The sequence below is a fragment of the Neolamprologus brichardi genome, chromosome 12 (assembly GCF_056152115.1).
Source record: "Neolamprologus brichardi isolate AB-2024 chromosome 12, ASM5615211v1, whole genome shotgun sequence".
Taxonomy (NCBI): Eukaryota; Metazoa; Chordata; class Actinopteri; order Cichliformes; family Cichlidae; genus Neolamprologus; species Neolamprologus brichardi.
Genome location: NC_142115.1, coordinates 18,617,501 through 18,632,829, shown reverse-complemented (window position 1 = coordinate 18,632,829; position 15,329 = coordinate 18,617,501). Strand labels below are relative to the sequence as shown.

Here is a 15,329-nt window from a genome sequence, read left to right as displayed (position 1 = left end):
AATAAACACAGAATGCAAATCTCATAAACCCGCATTTTATTCACAATAGAACACAGAAAATATATAAAATGATTATACAGAGATATTTTACTTTTTCATGACAAATATTAGCTCGTTTTCAAGTTGATAGCATGAACTAAAATGCAGATGGGACGAGGGGAGCAACTACATTTCAAGTAGTACTAAAAAGAAACCGCCGGAGGAACAATTTGCAACTAATTAGGTTAATTGGCAACAGCTCAGCAGCATGATTAGGTATAATAAGGGCATTTCAGACATAACGATGGGCAGACGTTCAGCAACCTCGAAAAAATTATCTCTGAAAATTGTGGAACAATTTCTGAATATTTTTTCTAAAAGGAAAATCGTGAAGACTGAGTATCTCGTTGTCTACGGAAAAGATTCGGAGAATCTGGAGAAATCTGTGAGCAAAGGACAAGGCTGAAAATCAATACTGGATGCTCGTGATCTCTGGGCCCTCGGGCAGCACTGCATTCAGAACAGGTTAAAACTCTATCATGCAAAGAAGAAGCCATATGTGAACATGATCCAGAAACGCCCGTGTCCTCTGTGGACCGAAGTCATTTAAAATGGACTGAGGCAAAATGGAAAAACTGAATGGTCTTTTGAAAAACCTGCGTCCTCCGAACTAAAGCACAGAGGGACCATCCGGCTTGTTATCGGTGGTTGGATCAAAAGCCTGCAACTCCCCGGTATGAGGGTGAAAGGTGTTTACAGGTTCTCAACATATGTGCCCATGCACACGTCATCTTTTCCAGGGAAGCATATTTTAGCAAGTCAATGTTAAAAGAAAGAAAGAAGCAAACTTTTCGAAACAAGAAATCGCGCCCCCCCCTTCTCGGTCATCATTATCTTCCAATAAGGCAAACGCAACCATGATTATTACCTAACAATTAAATAAGCACACCTTTAACGATTAATTCCTGTCACATCGTTAAAACAAATATTTCAATGTTACTACAGGTTTGGACACATACTGTAGCACTTAATCTGCAATACTCCTACACATTCAGCAGGAAAATTACTTACATTCAGTCTAGCCTTTAGAAAAAAAGAAAAATTAAATGCAAGTAACTGCTGGTTTTCTGCTCAAGCCACACAGAAGATCAAAATTCACTGAAAGTAAATCTTTTAATTGAGGCCTCGGCTTTTCAACCTCGGCTGAACGAGGGTCAAACACTACGTTGCTCTAGGAATGTGGCATTTGCACAACGTACGGAAATATTGTTAAACGTTATTATAATTATATAAGTATTTTTGAATGTAGCAACTGCCTGACATGTCTAAAAATAAATGTGTGTGTGTGTAAACAAGTGATTTAACCGTTCTGTCTTTCGAGGAACAGCTGGAGATTAGAGCCTCTCTATGCTGTCAACCAGGGATTAACTTGCAACTTCTCTTATGAATTGGTCAAACACAGGTTGGACACGTGATCAGTACTCTGAACATGTGTTCAGTCCAGAGTTGCTCATGTATTAAACAACCATAAAAAGATAAAAAGACATACATTCATATAGGAACCATATCCCTCTGGCGTTGTCAGGATGGAGGAAAATTACAGAGAAAAATTAAAGAGGAAGAGAGCGATGGTGGGACAGGAGTATAACAGAGCGAGATGAAAGGTTTTGGTGACAAGCAGAGAGAGAAGAAGAGGGATTAGAGAGACGGAGAGGGAAAAAAAAGGATGGAGGTGATGGGTGCTAGCGGATGAGCCCCGAGATGAATCCTCATGAGATCTGTAAACTTTCATATTCTAATGTTGAGGATTCTCACCAAGCGGCGTCTCAGTTAGTCAAGCACCCTGCTGTGACCTCCTTCTGCAAATTAACACAAAACCCTGCAATGAAAAAAAAAAAGTCTACGGAGCTACAGTAGAAGTGATTCCTACCGTTTTTTGAAGAGAAAAAGCAAATGACTACATGCTGTGCTGAAATCATAACATACAGGATGGACTGGAAGCTACACAAGCGTAGCATGCCGTGGTGTATGCGCTGGATTTCATTATATTTTTATAAACGCATTTTAAAGAGTCCTGTGAAGAGGTAATAACAATGGAAAAGTAATCCTATTGAACCAAGTCACAGACAGGAAGTTATACGCTGTAGTTATCTCCTGGATATGCTTACCTACACACAAAAAAACAACACAAAAAACCCCACTAAATTAGCATCTTAAATCTCTGCTGTGTGTTTTCACAGCAAAGAATAATTTTAGCAAATGTGCCACAGTGAAGTAGAGCTGTAGTGTCTTTGAAGCACTTTGCTTTCAAGCGACCGTACACAAAATAAAAAAGCAATCAAAGCAATTTAAAAAAAATGTTACTCCTCTGAATTCAATATAATAGCAGTAACACCTCACTGTGAATTAGACCTGCAGTAAACTCCAGCTCGGTGAAAGTCATAATACATAAATGTGGACAGCCTCATTCTGAATGCTCTGCTTTCATTTGTGTAATGTTAATTAAAAAAAAAATTAAAAAAATGCAATCCCATCACTCAGCGCCTTCCAGCTCGTCTCAGTGAGGATCTACTTTAGCGATCCTCTGCAGCTTGACAGCCGAATGTTGAGATTTATTATTATTTTTTTAGACTTTTGCCACGTTACATAATTTTGCAGCATATGTGACTGATGCAATACAGACAGTGACAGCAGTAATCACAAGTATAGAGGAAGGCGCCCTGCATAAAACTGAGCCACTTTACCAATTAGCATCATGCAAATGCTTGATTAGAGACTGGTCATCGTTATGTCAAAGCAGGCTTTAAATATAGGTACAAAACAACCACGCGGCTGATTTCTTATTACCTGACTCACAGAAATTCTGAGGCAGGTACTGAGATCAGCATTTGGGAGTGCTAAAAAAGAATTTAACAAATCAACACAACATTTACTGTTTTTTAGTTGGATTTTTTTCTTTTTTATTAATTATCACCCAGCCACCTAAAACACACAATGTTTTACACCGTTTTCTTTACATCCTTGAGGCACCCTCAGTGATATCACACCCCAACACACAGCGCTGGGCCACAATGGCAACACAAATCACAGACACCTGTCTTTGAGTTAGAGGTATGATTGTCAGTGTTATTGTCTTCGTCGGGCCGAGCCTAGACTGAATGCTACGGGATCCATCTCTCCAAATCAAGCCTCTGTGAGGCTCTGGCAGCTTGGGCTCCTGATGAATCTGGCGAGGACAGAGAGGGACCCCGCCATAAAAGGGAGCACGGCGATCAAGCTGCTGCCCCTGCTGAGGACAGCCCTGTGTGTGACAGCCAAACACTTTCCCTGATTAATCAAGCCTAGCAGCGGGGCTTTATGTGCCATTAAGAGCCCTGCTAAATGACTTCACTTCATTCATTAAAGTGGAGCATCCTCTGCGGGTAGAGCAGCTCCGCTCGCCAGACAGACAGACAGACAGACAGACAGACAGACAGACAAGTGAAAGCTTGGAGGAGATGGTGGTGGGGCAGCGATGAGGGTGGTGGGGGCACAGAGGCAAGATAAACAACGACAAATATAGACCCATTACAATGCTGAATTATTCATCTTATACGCAGAGCTTCAGGAAAACAACAGAGGGAAGAAAAAAACAAGAGTCCAAACAACCATGGGGCTTATAGAGTCTTTATACACCAAAGAATATCATTAACACAGGACTACTTATGCACACACCTTGTCTGGGAAAGGTACCACACTGGGATCACGGCCAAATCACTTTAAATGGAAAAATCAGGTTCCAGCAGACTTATCCGTGAAGCGCTTTCATTAGGTAAAGGTATAGTTTTAATGAATCTGTGCAGGGGGAGTTTGACAGCTATAGGTGCGAGTAAATAAATCGCTTGAAAGTGTTGTGCGCCGCCTACAGCACATGTAAATATAAGCTATTCTCAGAGCACAAATTCATACAGGATCAAAAAGTCAGGCAGAAAATTCCAGAAAGGGAAGATTACAGAAGGGAGAGGCAATGATGCACCCCGACAGCACTGAGAGTGGACAAAGATTGGTAATTTACCAGTCAAAAGGGAGATAAAGATGGAGGGATGGAGAGAAAGATAAATAGATAAAGATTAGCAGCAACAGGAGATCCAGGGGGCAGAGAGGAAGAGAGAGACAAATGAGACTGAAGAAGAGGGAGGCTGAAAGAGAAAGAGAGAGGTAGAGAGTAAATGATTAATGAAAGGAGCTGTGGAGGGAGGTCAGGACTGAGCAGAAGAGGAGTGATGCTGCAGCCAGTGAGCAAAACCGAAGAGGACAACATTATGAGCAGCCGTGCTGCTGTCGCTCACCGTAACACAGGATTTGTAAAAGGGGAACCAAATGTGACTCAAAAGAGCTTGAGAGCACGCGCTGAATCTACTGAATTTGCCAAATTCACTAAATAAGGCTTTTTTTTGCCTTTTCATGTTTAAACACAAATTCTAATTGGCCGTAATGCCTTTGACAGGCTTTTATTGTTATTTAAGCCAAAGACTGGCAAAAATACAATGAACTTGCGTGTGGATACGTTTGCGTCACTGTAGAGAAGAAAACTTTGACCACGGGTGATGATTTATTACTTGACAAAACTGTTCAAAGACTTTCATTAGATCTTCTTGCAACATCTTAGTCAAATACATGCCTTAAATTAATCCCCAACTGGCAGTGTGCTGTGGCTCTATCGCCGGCGCTCACTGATGCATTTCTAATTGGCATTTTTGCTGATGGTCACAAGTTAAATCTATATTCTCCATTACCCTTCCACCATGTCCCCTGGGATCTCTCTAATGGCTCCGAGCACTTGAATAGAGATATTTGTATAAAGTATATTCTCTCTGATGCCGACTCGTCTCCGCGCGGGCTTACTTCAGCTGCAGGTTTGGCGTGTAGCTGAGAGTTTGGGAGGGAAAAGTTCACTACATCTTTGAAGATTAACAAAACACGTGTTATAATCCAGCATGGAAACAGCCCGAGGAAAGACACTTGTAGTAAAATAAACTGTGTTTTATCTGCTCGTCTTCAGCGTTTCGTCTGCACTGAGATGGTCTCACATGCTGCTTTACAGAACAAATGTTTGTCGTAGCCTTTATCCCTCTCGTTCCACATCACATAGTAAAGCCCTTGGTGAAGTTTTGGCTCAGCGACAAGCCTGAATGCTCTATAACCGGCTCGGCAAAAAAAAGACCCCAAAAAACAAAACACTGCAGCCAGCGCTGGTTAAGAATGGTTGAGCTGAATGACGCTAGCTGTTACAGGTTGACCAACAATTTCGCAGTTAGCTGATAAACCACTAAGATGGAGGGTTACATAGTTTGAACGTTAACTCTTTACCCCTTGAAAGTCTACTAAGGAGGAAACTCTTTTCCAACCTGAGCATTTTGTGTCATATTTCAGGCTGTCTTATAAAACAAAATGACTGGCTGTGCCTCAGAAGTTAGTGAGGGTGGTCTCTGTCTAAGCAGCTGCCCTCTGAAAAACCCAGAAACTATTCTAACGGTCATCAACCCATGTCTTAAGGATACAAGGAAGGTCATCAAATATCATCTTTATAGCGGAAAAGAGTTAAAGGTAAAAACTCTTCTTGACTGTAAATCATAAAGTAGTTTTCACTGAAACCTTGCTCCAGCAAAGATGAGAAATTGCCAAAGGTGAGATATCATGTGTTAAAGTCAAAAGAATGAAGCTCATATCCTGACAGAGAGGAAGAATCCTGCATTCTTTGGCTCACCTCAGTGTAGACTCTGTGTTTACCTTTCATTAACTGGAGATCCCAGAATCCTCTCCTCCCGCAACCTCCCTTGGGATACTCCAATACAAGGTGAAAATAAATGCTGTAAAATAGCTGCTTGAACAACAAATATTAAAAAAGCACAGCTTATTATGTTTGAATTATAAATTATTTCATAAATGCTGATGAAAGACAAGTCTAAGTTTTAGTTTCCCGGATGAATTCTAATTACAGATCGCTCCGCAATCTATGTGTAAAACGGTTTTATTAACATATCTCCAAAAGGCCCAAAATATTCCATTTAGAAAAGCTGAAAAATTCCACAGTTTGGGAACTACAGTGCACTGCAAATGCACTGAAACGGGATATGACTAACACAACAATAGCATCAGCTCACGACATAAGCTAAGCTACAGGCAGACAATGATAAAAGCCAACTAATCAAGATACTCTAACCATAATGCAGCTGCAGTTGTGAATCCCCACCCTGTGCTCTAAGGACAGAACACACTGTGTCCTCAAAAAGCTACACCCAAAGGCCGTTACGATCACATGAGAAACAGTCGAGAGACAGAACGCCGTCTAACCGAGGAGAAAGGGGGGGTTGTTGCAATTAAGACTTGAACAGAAATGTAAAAAGGAAGCGCTGCTCCCTGCCGTATACAAGCACAATCAGACAAAGTGAAACAGCTCTTGTTCTGTCAGCAGTGCAGAGACTGTACTGTATCACAGAGCAGACAACAATGCCCAAGGCTGAGATAACAGGAAATGCCAGCTTATCAGAGAGGGGAGAAAACAGAGGGAGATGGCGAGAGCGCGTGATGAGTAACTCACTGTTTACCAACAGTGTAAGTGAGCAAAAATTTCTGTTGTGTCCTTCATGTGAAAGTCTGTCATTTACACATAAATTTCAGCCAGTGAGTCCCCCCCCCCCCCTCCCCCTCCTGCAACTGTAATTTGTTTGCAGAACATGTAAAGTGGATAAATCAAATAATGGGGTAGGCAAATCCATCACTTTCTTAATTTGAGTTCCATTTCATTGGCTTTGATTTGTTCAGATTGAGTCACCTCTCGTGGGGAGTTTGTTTAATTTCACAGCTGAAAGAACACCAATGATTTTTAGGAGAGTTTTCCTTGTTCAACTTTCTCTACAAGCTATTACAGTAAATCTTGAATGCAATACAGCCATAAACCCCGGAATATTAAACTGCTGTTTACAGAGAGAACTTTGATGGCGACACTTAGTGATCATACTCGCTTAATCACTGCAAAAGTCTGTTCTCAAGAGTTTACTGGAAAGACGAGAGTTAAAGCAACATTATGCAAGAATAAAAAAGGAAATCGCTTTTCCACCACGACTGGAAGTGCAACTGATAAATATGAGGTATGCGAGAGAGGTGGCGTTCACACAGAGGCAACTGAGCCATTCAACAAGTGGAGCAAATTCATCCCCATCATTGGATTAGGAGGACCGGAGTTATGGTTTTACTACCCCTACTTTATGGCCTTCATTTTACCCACCAATAAACCAATACTTGCAGCAATAAGAAAGTTCAAAAGGTGATTTTTTTTTAAAAATAAATAAATAAATGTAGTATTTATTTAAACCAACCATTATGGTGTTTAAGGAGCAGTACATATTCAATATGAATTTGCTTTTTCTGTTGAAGGAAATTCAGTTTTGCTTTGAAATTCATTCCTAATAATAAAAGTATATTTAAGAAATAAAGAGTAAAACATCCTTGGTAAAAAGTCTTCACTAATAAGAATTAAAAAGAAGAAATGGGATGGGGGTTTTTCCACCACAAGAAATATGATTTTTCTTCATTTGTCCTATTTTATATTCTGGGTGGAGATCCATTCTTCAGACAGCATTTTGTTGTTTAGACATGCAATCACTCAATTTCTTTATTGTTCACCATATACAGCATTTTCCTCTCTTGCTTTCTTCTGCATGCACACACTCTTGCCCAAACACACTGACACTGTGGCATGTATCCACTGCCATTCCCTCTACTGAGCTCGGTCTGTCATTCAGCTGCACGCAGGACCTGGAATGCGACGGCGTGGGACGCGCTCCTCTCCTGCCAGCTCCACACATCGTCCGGTGGCACACAATCTTTGTTCGACTCGCACAATACAGCATTCCACAATCAACGACAATTAAAAACAGAGGGAGAAGGAGATGACTGGGAGGACTGCACCACTCTAATCTTATAGGATTTGAATTCCTGTCTACGGGACTCTAATAGGCCTCTGTTCTTTTGAACAACAAAGCTTCGAGATGAGATTGAAAAAAGCTGATACAGATGAAGGCAATCTGAAGCAATTTGGGGAGAAATGTGAAGCTATTAAGGCCTGTATGGAGGCTCTGGAGGAAGTAGAAATAAATGACTAACCATTCAGAGGAATGTTTTTCTGTAACATGAGGTTGTAAACATTTACAGAAAATGTATGCACCAAAGTGTCTGCAAATTACGATAATTAAAAAACACACACACACACACTAAGAAAATATTTTTTAAAACACACTTTTTGTACACAATATTTCCAGCTAATTCACGTGTAGCTAGCACTGGATCAGAGTTGGTGAGTCCCGCTGTGTCCCTGTTGCCCACCTGGTCTCACTCTTTTGTCCTTCCTGCTCTTCAATGGTAGAAATTGGCATTAAGTGGACTTTAAGTGATTTAAATCCTAAACACGAGGATATTCCATCTTGGATTTCACTGGGGAGAAATGAGATGTCACCATGGACTTTGCAGGGATCAGTGGGCAGACAGCCTGTCATCTAAAGACGATGCATCTAAAATAAAAGAGGACAACTCCATGGCTTTACTTCTCAGAAATTAGCAGGGACAAGTGAGAAAGAGACAGAGGAGAAATGAGGGCAAGGTAGTGAGGAAGCAAAGAAAAATAATGTGTTTTTGCATGTGGGTGCAGGAGCGAGAGAGGGATAGAGAGAGAGTGTCTGAAGCAGTTCCGAAGCCTGGTCGTCACGCATGCTTAACCTTGCGCTAGTGCCTGTGCGATGCAGCTTGCATATCAATGATGGACGAATATCAGCAGAGAGGCCTCCAACCAACCTCCACTACACTCAGCAGGCTGGGGTTGGGGGGGCAGGCAGAGCAGCATCTGCAGTTACACTACGGTGCTTACTACAGCAATGCAAGTTATATCGGCTAAGGGAAGAGTTTTTTTTTTAATGTAAGCGTGATATTTTAAATACACGCCGATTTAAAAAGAAATTAATGAGTGCAGTATGAAAATACTGTTTTAAACTGACAAACAAAAACACGCTTTAGATCATCTAAAAGCACTCTTGGCCCGAGTCTGTGCGTGTTTCCATTAATGGAGTTTACTTTTGCCTGGAGCTCTCCAGTCACAGAAATGCTTTGAGGGAGAGCATCCCTGACTGTGCTGTGGTTTGGAGCAAAGCTGTGCATGTTTGGTGTCACCAGAAAGAAACTTCCTGACATAAACCACAAGAGTTACGGCCGATATCACCTAACAAAGCCAGACAGTGCTGATAGTGGATCCCATTCAAGGTCATCAAGGCGGACTATGAAATCCCCTGCCTCCCTCATTTCTCTTTTGTGTCTCATCATACCTTGAGGTGGAAGATCTGGCCAAAACATGTTTTTTAAGTTAGTCTGGGTAATTTCATGACAAAACAACATCAAATGCCATGAGAAAAGACTGCCTGAGAGACGAAACACCTTTAAAACTGGGCATTTGTGCACAGCTTTAAAACCACGAGCAGCACAGCAGCTCTAACTTAAAGAGTCAAACGAGAGAAGAGAAGAGAAGAGAAGAGAAGAGAAGAGAAGAGAAGAGAAGAGAAGAGAAGAGAAGAGAAGAGAGAAGAAGAGAAATGATGTGATAATGTGTTTCTAATTAAAACAAAAGCACTCAGGGACACCCATGGGGTCCTAAGGGACCAGCACAAGGTGATAAACTCTCTCATCCTTAGCCTATTTTTTGGGAAGTGATAAAAGAAATTCAGGATGCCATGCCCTCTTCTGTTCTTTTCTCCTTCTTTCCCACATGCTATCTGATGCCGACAGAGGCCTTTTGTCACGTCGATCCTTCCCAAGGACCCCAAGGCGTCCTGTGAGGGTGCCTTCTTCAGGGTCCTGTGTGTTGATTGACACATCAGACCTTTTTTTCCTCCCTGCGTCGATCAGAGGCCGTTTCCCTTCTGCCTCATACAGCTCAATAAGAGGCCGCCGCTTTGATAGCAGTTCTGTGGCAAGTTACATCTCTGGCAGAAGGGATAAGAGAGAAACTAGGAGGGATGCCAGCAGATAAAAGAGGACTTTTAACAGCCTTCTATGTGTTCAGCAGGTTAAAAAGTGTTTTCTATCAAAGCCTTGTCAAACTGTCATTATCACTTTGATTTGAAGACAGCTCTGTATACCCCAGAAAGAAATTACACCAGAGCTGCATTTCTCCTCTGGTTTTCTTGTAATCCCAGACTGATACTAATCTAAAAACACTGTGGCGATTACACTGGAAGCAGTTTTAAGTTGCTATCTTTCACTGACAGTCAGTTTTGGCGAACGCCGACGACAGAGAGCGGTGACAGTTCTCCGTGTTCTAACAGTTGTTCTCGAGGCATCCCTTGAGAGCTGGCAAGGCTATTAGCTGTGTAATGATCACTGGATGTTGTAGTTCACATCCACAATGGCAGCGTGACAGACAGATGGAGGTTGATTTTGAGGGATGAAGCATATGGAGAAAAGTGCTGTGAGCAGACAGCTCAGATGGGATTGCAGGCTAACACGTGTAGCATCCTCTCTATTGACCAGAACAGCAAAGATTAATACAGATACGCAGACACGTAATCACGCACATTTATATTGTTCTTTATCCACTTAAACAAAAGGAAAAGCTCATGCTGAGGCCTACCACGTGGATCTTATGTATGGGGCTTATGCATGGGAGTTGAGCCAACAGAACCAGGTGTGGCCACTTACCAATGTAAGTGATCCATGGAGAGTGGGATGTGTGTATAGAGTGGGGAGGTTCGACACAGAGCCATTACAGAGCATTAGACCGTGCGGTCCTGTAGGACATCACCTGACCTCGTCTGACCTCAGTGAAAGAAAGAAAAGTAAAACCTCTTTAATCTTTCTTTCATCCGTCCGTCCCTTTTCATTTTTTTTACCGCTTAGCTGTGGAGTTTATTTCAAATTTTAAACTCTTCCAGCATTCACGTTTTCATGCTTATTTCCCATACTTAACCTCTCATTTTACCATCCAAGCTGACCAGCAACATATGTTTACCCTCAGGCTACATTCTTTTGCTCCTGCCATAACAAATAGGTTTCCTCTTTGTTCTAATGATTGCACCTATATCATTGCTCAAGGACGACGAAATGTAGTGAACAAAACAAACAAAACAAAAAAAAAAAAACCCTCATCAATTACATTCATCAGGTGGCAGCTGGCATGGGGAAAATGTGATTCCCTGCACAGTTTATCCAATGCATTGTGAGCTTGCGGTGCGTGAGTGCATCTGGGAGAGAGATACAGCTATTTTTATTGTAGTTCCACTGTAATGCGACTCACTGTCAGAGCCAGAGTGGCAGCCTGAATTGCTTCTGTCGGATAAACACTCCCAGCATGCACTGCTTTGCCTCAGTCTGCGCAATGCTGCATTGGCAGCCTCCTGGCAGGATTTTGAGGTGTCTCGGTTTAGAAGTAGCTGTGTGTGTGTGTGTGTGTGTGTGTGTGTGTGTGTGTGTGTGTGTGTGTGTGTGTGTGTGTGTGTGTGTGTGTGTGTGTGTGTGTGTGTGTGTACACTTATGTGTGTGGAATGATGATCCTTACAAGAGCAGAAAATGCTTAAGTCTGCACCAAGACTGATTCTTGGTACCTGAACCAGACTGAATGAAATGGCACATACCTATACTAGTTACAACCTATGCTATAGGTTGTTTGTTTATTTTTTAAACCCTGACTTTACATGATCTTTAGGAAACACCTGAAAAGCCATTTATAGAGCTGTGAGCACTGGAAAAATGGACAAAACAAGCATCTGTGAGCATTTGAGGCAGAATTTGTTCCATGACTCAATACTCACTCAGAAAAAAGCAGAAAAGGAATTTGTACTATGTGCTGCAATGCAACTCAGTCAGGACCACAATCCCAGAACTATGTGGAATGTGTCCTCTAACTGCCAGCGACTGAAACCTACACTCGTTGAACAACTGCAGGACACAGTCAGTGGTCGTGTACTGTCACTCTGAATCAAAATCAAGCGCAGACCATAACACAGGTAGCACACAGAGAGAGAAGAGAGACCAGAGCAGTGTTGCTGTCTTAAAAGCAAGACAAAGTGTTCATTACTGGTGCAAAGGCATAAAGACAGCCTATTCTCAGATATTCGCGGGCGTAGGGTATAAATGCGAGAAAACTCTCTTTAAAAATGCATGCGTCAGGATTATATTTTTAAGTTTTACTCAGCATCATCCAGACACACCTTGCTGCAAATGGTCTGCAACTTGGGCTACTGTTTTTGCACACCTGAATATTACAAATGTCTTTCTTTTGGGGGCTTTGAGACTCACAAACAAAATCTCAGCTATCCTTCTTAAACCCATGTGTCTCTGCGCCTTTCTCAGAGGCAGATATGTTCCAGACACTGTGCGGCACATCCAACTTGAATAATCAGCATGCGGTGACACCATAATTGACGAGTAAGACAATATGTTTTTGATTATTATTGTTATTTCTTATGATTGGGAAGAACAATACTTTAAAACATTTCCTTTTCTCGCTCATCTGCTTCTCTTTATCTGCATATCCTCCAGCATGAAAGGTACAAATTATATAAAGGAAATTAATAAGTGATGACAGCTTTCCCCCTACCTTCAGCAAAATGTGCTTCAAATGTTTTGTGCAGTGGGTGTTTCTTAATGTTTGCCATGTAATATATGCAAATAAGAAAGAAAATAATAATAAAAAAAAATATCTCTGTGTCTCCATACAAGAGACAATTCCCACTACAATACTGTAAATGATCTTGCAGCTTAGTTACACTGTATAGAGAAAGTTGAATAAGATTTTAAATTCAAGCGTGACATCTGTGTTTGTAGTGAAATATTAAAATTTATGGATTGTTTCGCTTTCTCTTCAGCTCCTACCATTTACATCAGATACCTGCACATCCCTAAGCCTGGTTCTGCCACGGGTTTCTACCTGTTAAAAGGGAGTTTTTCTTCCCCACTGTCGCCATGTGTTTGTTAATGGGCAGGTGATCTGGCTGTTGGGGTTTTCTCTCTATTATTTTGGGGTCTTTACTTTGCAATATAAAGCACCTTCAGGTGACTTTTGCTGTGATTTAGCACTATATAAATAAAATTGAAATGAACTGAATTTTTATAGTGTGGACACATGAGATAGAAAAAAAAAGCATATTCCCAAAATACATCTCTAGCAAGGACAGACTACATGTTTCAGATGTTTATCACACACACAGACACAAACATAAAATCTTCAGAGGTCAGTTGTATTTAGAGCTTCTCTGTATCTACATGGGCGAGACGCCAGGGCCCCGTGTCTGCAGGGGTCCATTCTGAGGTCAATACTACAAGACTGTAAACTAATGATCCAGCAAATTCCCTCAGTCCTACTCTCTCCCCTCCTCCTTCCTTTCTCCTCAATCTGTTGTTGCCCTCTGTCTCTCCCACTCTCTGATCCCCTGCTGCGCTGCAGAAATGAGAAACAACTGAAGACTCGGCAGCGCCGGGCCTGCTCTGCTCCTCTGATACACACCGCTGATAAACAAGGCTGCTTGTTAAGAGACAAATGAAACTTTTGGCTTCCTCGATTTTGTTGCCTTCCACTGCCTTTTCATCTAGCGTTTTCTTGACACGCGTTCCCTTCTTTTGTCGACATGGCCTTGGCTGTAATTCCCAGTGGAACATCAATCTTGCGTCGAAGTGTAAACACAGATAACAAAATTATTGGCAAAAGCAAAGAAGTCTGAATTAACCAGGAAAAGTAAGAAGTTCCCTTTGAGTTCACCTCTAACTCGTGTACGCAATTTAAACAATACGCTAGGTAGATGGCTCAGTTCCATTAAATAAATCGACTTTGATGTAAACATTTAGTCACATAAAGTTAGTGTGTCTCCTCATTATAGCTTTGCCTCTTTGTTGTTTGTGCTGATGTACCTTTAGCAGCAGCTTGCAAATGTGAGACTGCAGAACCACTTCAAAATCTTATGCCAACACACACACGAGCGCACACAGATGCATGCATGTTTTCACACACAGTATCTCCCAGGCCTGGAGGAAACTCTCCATCGGAGCCTCTGAGTCAGTGCACGCGATAAGGCAGCGATAAGAGTCTCACTTTTCAGTCCTTTCATATCGATTTGGAATAAAGAATGGGGCTCAAGGGATGAACACTCAATCACGCTGTTGACCAATGGAGGCGAACTGGATTTAAAAGACACAATAAACGAGTTGCAGTATCTGGCAGTCAAAGTGAGACAATAGAGACAATATCTGCACTAACTTTGCCCTACTCTCACAGGTGGCAATAAGCTGTCCCTGCAGACAGGGAGAGCACAGGCTACGACTGTGATCACCCTGTCTGCAGGAAGCCTGGCCAGTGAAGCTGAATAAAGACATGCTCCTGACCCAGTGCATCAGGTGTGGGAATATCCTGTTAGTTCCCATGCATCAAAAAAAAAAAAAAAAAAAAAGAGAGAGAGAGAGGCTATCAACCACAGTTTATATTAACACAGCCTCTATTTTATGTCACTAACATGTCCACCTTCACAACTGACCTTACAAGAAAGAAAGAAAGCTAATTTCGACTGCTCTCTTATTCACATGGGGTCGCCACAGCGGGTAGCACCGCATATTTGATTTTTATGCCGGACGCCCTTCTTGAAGCAAGCCCCAAGAGATTTGTGTCTCCCCTTGGGATCGAACCAGGGATCATTTGCTGGTTAGATAAATGCGTAAAACACATGGAGCCACTGCAACTGACCTTACTGTGGAATGTTAAAGAAAAAAAAAAGCTGTTGTTTAATCAGGAGGGTAGAAAAAAAAGCCCTCCACTCCCGTGTCAGTGGACAAGACACACAGACAGTACAGCCATGACAAGCATTTCTATTATATATATATATAAATAAAAAAAAAAGAAACAGCTGATATGTCAACACAAATTTGCTGGACACCCACAGTACGTGGCCAACTACTTTAAAATAACCGGATCGACCGTCTCCGTCTCCCCAAGCGCGACGACAGCGTGACTGTCCGTTTCCACAAGCCCCATCTGGGGCAGCTTGTAGCAGGACCGGACCCGCGGAACACGGCATCTGAAGCAAGGCAGCCTCTGTGCAAAGCAACACGCTCCAAACACAGCAGCTTTCGAGCGGTCAAATGCGCGGACTTTCCAGCTGCTGCCGCCGACACCAGACCTTGAACATCTAGTTTCTCTGTAAACTGTTCGATCCTTACCGCGTGTGTGAAAAGCATACACCAGCCAAAACTAATAATGACTGAAGAAAAAAGAATGAACAAAATGAGAATGAAATCAAACAATCAACATGCTCCAGACGCCAAAACATTTACAGAAGGAAGGA

At 41.9% G+C, this 15,329-nt stretch overlaps 1 protein-coding gene across 1 annotated transcript in view; it reads right to left on the bottom strand.

The window, feature by feature from the left end:
* The window catches only part of ssbp2a (single stranded DNA binding protein 2a), a 68,891-nt gene that overhangs the window by 53,069 nt on the left and 493 nt on the right, over positions 1 to 15,329 (bottom strand). The window lies entirely within an intron of this gene.